Source organism: Squalius cephalus (genome assembly GCF_949319135.1).
Source record: "Squalius cephalus genome assembly, chromosome: 18".
In the NCBI taxonomy this organism is placed as follows: Eukaryota; Metazoa; Chordata; class Actinopteri; order Cypriniformes; family Leuciscidae; genus Squalius; species Squalius cephalus.
Window position 1 is genome coordinate 30045366 of NC_137139.1, and position 6866 is coordinate 30052231.

Below are 6866 nucleotides of genomic sequence, written 5' to 3' on the forward strand. Positions count from 1 at the left end.
GGTGTTTTTGTTTTTAGGCACCTCATTTGGACAATTTTAAGGCGCAGTGAGTTTCTTCATTTACATGCTTGCATAGAGAATATTTGTTGTCTAGAAATAAGGATCCTTTAAATTGAGACGGCCTTCGGCGGCGCATGATGACGTGGCAGCCGACATATGTAGCCTTACTGGACGCAGCCTTCCTGCAGAAGCACACTTACTGTTCTTGCATTACTCTGGTGGTAACAAAGGGTATGTTAATAACATTACCATATAAGACGACAGTTTATGCTAATGTACGCTATAGCGCTCCTTGTGGCAACAGTGAGAATTCAAATATATGTTTCATATCAAACTTATTTCTCATGAATAAACACCCCTTATTTCTCTCACATTTTTAAAATGTTATAAGCATTAGAATTAAAGGGTTAGTTCACCCAAAAATGAAAATTCTGCCAGTACTCACCCTCATGTTGTTCCAACCCCGTAAGACTTTCGTTCATCTTCGGAACACAAATTAAGATATTTTTGATGAAATCTGAGAGCTGTCTCACTCCTCCATAGGCTTCTATGGGATCGAAACTTGACGGGCCAGAAAAGTTAGAAAATACATGGTTAAAATAGTCCAAGTGACTACAGTGGCTCAACCTTAAGTTTATCAAGCGACGAGAATACTTTTTGTGCGCAAAAAATCAAACAAAAATAACGACTTTATTCAACTCTTCATTTTCTTCTGTGTGAGCCTCTGACTGAGTTCTCGTAGTGTAACAGCGCAGCGCTTCTGGGTTGTACGTCAGAACGTAGGCTCACTATTGGCCGACGCTGGTCATGTGTGTAATGTTGGCCAATAGTGAGCCTACGTTCTGACGTACAACCCAGAAGCGCTGCGCTGTTACACTACGAGAACTCAGTCAGAGAAACACAGAAGAAAATGAATAGTTGAATAAAGTCGTTATTTTTGTTGTTTTTTGCGCACAAAAAGTATTCTCGTCGCTTGATAAACTTAAGGTTGAGCCACTGTAGTCGCTTGGACTATTTTAACGATGTCTTTACTAACTTTTCTGGGCCGTCAAGTTTCGATCCCATAGAAGCCTATGGAGGAGTGAGACAGCTCTCAGATTTCATTAAAAATATCTTAATTTATGTTCTGAAGATGAACGAAAGTCTTACGGGGACAACATGAGGGTGAGTGATTACTGACAGAATTTTCATTTTTTGGTGAACTATCCCTTTTAAGACTTTTGTATCTTGATTCTAGTACTGTATCTTAATGTATTTCACCACTTATAACAATTAAAAACAAGTATATTTCCCTGAAATGAAAAGCATTTTAATTTCCCCCAAAATCAATAATAATTTAGTCCAGTGTTAAATATTGTGAAATAAACTATTACATAACAAAACCCCTAGACTGAATGTCCCTCAGTGACGACAGCATGTGCACAGTAGAGAACCAAAAACTCCCTGAGCCAATCATTTTACACATTCATTCCTCAGATTACTGACCTGACACTTTTACTGCAGTAATGCCAGTAGGAAACTCTTGAGATAACTGAGGGAAATAAATACCTGCATGGGAGAAAGCAGTCGTATAATTACAATTAGTTAAACAATTGTAGATTAAAGGGTTAGTGCACCCAAAAATGAAAATTCTCTCATTAATTCCACACCCTCATGCCGTTCCTAACCCGTAAACCTCAGAAAAGTTGTAAAGACATCATGAGAGTAATCCATGTGATTCCAGTGTTTTAACCTCAATTTTATGAAGGTTATGACGTGAGTGATTTGTTTGTGCAAAAAAACAAAAAAATAATTAACCACTTTATGTACAAAATATTCATCTCGTTCAAGAAATGCAAAGACAATCATAATGTTACAAATTTTCTAAGAATGCTGGAAAAGAAATCATCGTTTCCACAAAAATATGAAGCTGCACAATGCTTTCAACATGGATAGGAAATGTTTCCTGAGCAGCAAATCAGCATGATTTCTGAAGGATCATGTGACACTGAAAACTGGAACAATGATGCAGAAAATTCAGCTTTGATCACAGGAATACATTACATTTTACTATATACTCAAATAAAAAATATTTGTATAATTTTAAAATTGTAATAATTGTAGTTACATTTCACAATATGATTGTATTTTCGATCAAATAAATGCAGCCTTGGAGAGCAGGAGAGACTTTTTTCAAAAACAAAGAAAATCTTATCGACCTCAAACTTTTGAACGGTAGTGTACAGTAGTGCACACATGTAAACACAATTGTGCTTGTTTACATAACCTGGTCTGAAATGAGTTTCTGTGGTAACTGACATGCTGTGTATCGAGCTCTTGCTGTCTAGAGTCATGTGAACTCAGCTTTAGAAGGTAAACAAGGGCAGCATGGCATTGCACATAAAAAACACAGCTTGACCTTGAATGTTAAGAGAGACAGCTGTCAGTTAAAAAAACCCTCTCCAACTCCAATGACAGATGTTCTAGAGCTAGACACTTCCATTTAGCGCTATATACTGCAGACAGGTTAAAAGAGGTTGCTGCTAATGGCTCGGTTATATCCAGAGAACTGTCTTCACAACGGATATAGCTCAGTCCTGTGTAAAATACAGACCTGACAGTCAGTCCTGATGGTCTGTGCTGACAACTGGATTATTGGAAAGACATGCTCTGATAGGTTTAGACCAGAGATGGGCAACTTTGGTCCTGGAGGGTCACTGTCCTGCAGAGTTTAGCTCCAACCCCGATAAAAACTCAATATGATGTGTCTGTCAAACAATGCATCACAAAAGGACCAAATCTTAAACAACTTAAATAATTGCATACAATTAGGTCCTGTTGTAATACTAAATATGGGATTATATTATATTTAGATATATATTAGGCCTATATATGTATATGTGTGTGTGTGTGTGTGTGTGTGTGTGTGTGTGTGTGTGTGTATTTATTTATATATACACACACACACATGTATATGTGTGTGTATGAATGCATGTATACACACACACACACATATACATTAATAGGCCTAATATACATCTAAATACAATATTATGTACACACACACATATGTGACCCTGGACCACAAAACCAGTCACATGGGTCACTTTTTTTAAATTAAGCTGAATAAATAAGCTTTCCATTGATGTATGGTTTGTTAGGATAGGATAATATTTGGCAGAGATACAACTATTTGAACATCTGGAATCTGAGGATGCAAAAAAATCGAAACATTGAGAAAATCGCCTTTAAAGTTGTCCATTTATGTTCGCGATTCTGCTGCATTCACTCACAAAAATAAATGTTTTATATATTTACTGTAGGAAATTTACAAAATATCTTCATGGAACATGATCTTTACTTAATATCCTAATGATTTTTGGCATAAAAGAAAAATCGATAATTTTGACCCATACAATGTATAGTAAAAAGGTTTTGTGATCCAGGGTCACATATATTATATAAAGACAAAATGTGATGTTAGATGTGAATAATTGATTTGACAGCAAATACATATTAATACACATATAAAGGCCTTGCAACAAAAAGTGATAGTTACAAAAGTCTTTTACTTATAAGCACTAAACATCACATGGATTGAAGTATAAAGACAGAAGACTAAAGTTCTAGTGAGTGTGAAAGCAGTCCTGACTTGTTTGCTCGGCGCCTGAGACAGTGAAGAATAGAGCAGCTCAAGAGGGCGAGAAAATCACACTCTCAGTCAGTCTGACACGTGGGAATGTGAACTCCACCAACAGCTGCTGTCAGAGAGAAGATTATCACCTGATCTCTATACTGTCCCTCAGACCAGCAACAGCAACCACAACCTCCTTACAGCAGCAAACTGACTGAATGTCTCATTCACATTTTTGCTTAAAAAAGGGGTTATGCTTTTAGATAGTTTCCAAAGCTTTAGTGGTTAGTGTACCTTAATGAAAAGAAATGTCTATACATATATAAAAATCATGGACATGATTCGAAAGGATGAAATGGTCCTGAAAAAAAGAGACACACTTGAGCTCCCCGCGGTCAAATTTTTTTTTTTCGATATCAAGCTCAAATTTGATAATTAAGTACCATAAAATCCCCTAAAAAAAAAAAAAAAAAAAAAAAAAAAAACCTTTTTCAAACTAAAATACAGTAACTTATTCATGAATGAAATTTTTTTTAGTTGTACAAACTGTGTACAGTTTGAAAGGTATGAAGTGAACCAGGCATAAGGAATACCAGTGATAGCAATATCGGATAAACGGTTCAAGAGAATATTGTGTGAAATTGTGTCGAAAGCTGCACTCAAGACAAGTAAAACAAGAATAGATAAGAACCCGCCATCAGCAGCCATTAACAGATCATTAGTTACTCTCACTAGGGCAGTTTCCGTGCTATGCTTAGAACAAAACCCTGACTGAAAACACTCATGCAAGTTATTATTACTAAGGTGAGCATGAACTTGTGCCATTGCTTTTTCAAGAATTTTTTTGAGATGGGACGGAATATGTATAATATAATATATTAGTATAATATAATATATTAGGCCTATATATGTGTGTGTGTGTGTGTGTGTGTTACAGCTAAAAGAAGTGTGAATAATACGAGTTATAAGAGAAGAAAGAGAAGGAAAAAACAGGCCTTTACCAAATGAGTTGGTATAGGATCAAGTAAACGTGGAAGAATTAGATTTGTTAATTAACTGAGAAATCTCTTCTTCGGATGGCAAGTTGAAAGAAGAAAGGAAGGAGAGGGGAAAATTAATTGAGACGCTGTGTGGCGAACTACAATAAGGGGTAGCCAAAGAGCCCAATTGTTGGTGGATGGTAGTTATTTTGTCATTGAAGAAAGACATTTATCACATTGAGCAGTGCAGTACAGGCGTGCGGGGAGTGTAGTACAGGCGTGCGGGGAGTGTGTCGGGAGGTTTCAGAATACGATTTACAGTTGAGAACAGTGCTTTAGTATTACCATCTCCAGACTCAATTAAATGTGAATAAAAAACATTTTTGGCAGCATGAAGAGCATCTTTATAAAGATGAACATGTTCACTATACAGCTCTCTATATATCATAAGTCCAGTTCATTTATAAAGGCGTTCCAATCGCCGGCCTCTGGTTTTGAGCTGGCGAAGTTCAGGAGTAAACCAGGGCGAAGAGTGAGTGAATGATACAGTCTGAGTTTTAAGAAGTGCAAGAGTGTCAAGGAGCTGCTGTAGTTCAAAATTATAAAAGGAGACCAAACTGTCAGGAGATGTGAGATGGTCACTGAGTGGAAGATCAGTAATCGCAGCAGTCAAAACTGAGGGGTCAATCTTTTTTATATTCCGAAATGTCATCAAGCGTTGTTGTTTGGATTTAGAGAGTGTAACATTAGCATTAAAAGAAAGCAATTTATGATCAGATATGGGTATTACATCTGCATTACAGTCCAGAGGTGTAACACCTGAACAGCAGACAAGGTCCAGAGTGTGGCCTTTTGAGTGAGTTGGAAAGTCCACATATTACTGAAGACCAAAACGGTCTAAGCAAGAATTGAAATCCCTTGTGAGTGGGTTACTGGCAGTATCCACATGAACGTTAAAGCGGCGCTATGCAGTTTTGGCAATTTCTTTTTCGCTTTTTGCTCGCAGGTTTCTCTATAGAGCTCCCCCTACAGCTTCGGAATAGATATTTGACAACACTGTCGTAAAAACTCGTTGGCGACTCTCCCCCCTCCCATCTTCTCGCTCTGGTCATGTGCATTTGTTTTCAAAGAAGCCGGCGAACGCACAGAGCCATGTCCCTGAGGTATGTATGATACACAGAAGGCAAGCATATAAATGTATGTGTGCAGTGCCGTAAAGCAATTCGTTACATCGCGAGACCTGATATCACGCGATACTTCCTGACGCTGAGGCCGCCCACCGGCCCAAAGTTGCAAGGGTTGTTTTTCCACTCACAGGCACTAGGGGGAAGCGAGACAGCCACCATTCAACCCGGAAAATGTCATATGACCATTCCAATGACTCCGAAGCTGTTCAGTTAAGGTAAATTATGCAAAACAAAACTGCATAGTTCCCCTTTAAAATCACCCAATATACTGCTGGATCTTATTGTTGTGGGCCTATTTTTCTGCCGGAGGTCCTGAACATGTATCTTGTTCAGATACATGGCATAATGAATTCTATCAAAAAACAACAGATAAAAAAAAAAAAAAAAACCTTGACGGGCTCTGCTAGAAATCTTATAATGGGCCGTGGTTGGATCTACCATCAGGACAATGATCCAAAACAAACATCAGAATCAACACAAAAATGGGTCACTGATCACAAAATTAAGGTCAAAATTCTGCCATGACCATCCCAGTTCCCTGACCTGAACCCTATAGAAAACTGAAGAGGAGAATGTATAGACATGGACTTGTGTCGTTGTCACATTAACAGATTCAATAAGCTGACAAAATGTAGAAGAAGGGGTCTACAAATCGAGTTTATGCCCCAAAAGCCTATAATCCCTCTAAAAAGCATAAATCAAGTTTTTGCTAGAACTATTTATGCCCTTTCCCTGACAAAAACACACTGGCGGTTTAAGCACAATCATGTAAAATTCCTCACGCTTACATGTGCAACAAAAGCTGATAACTATTAAAAATCAGCTCGCTATAAAACACAAGAAATCACATGACTGTTTTTCGAAACCAGCCCGACACAAAAACATTGACTCATGTGTGTTTATAGAGAAATGACCTGTTTGTCCAAACAATAGCAGTCAGGAGAACTGTTGGGGAAAAAAATTGCACTCCTTTAAAGTAATTATTTCACCCAGTGAAAGAACTTCAGGCACCTAAACACCACTGAGTAAAGATGTGGTTTACAGTGGGGATACAGCCATTCAAATCAACATATTCAAACTCTAGCA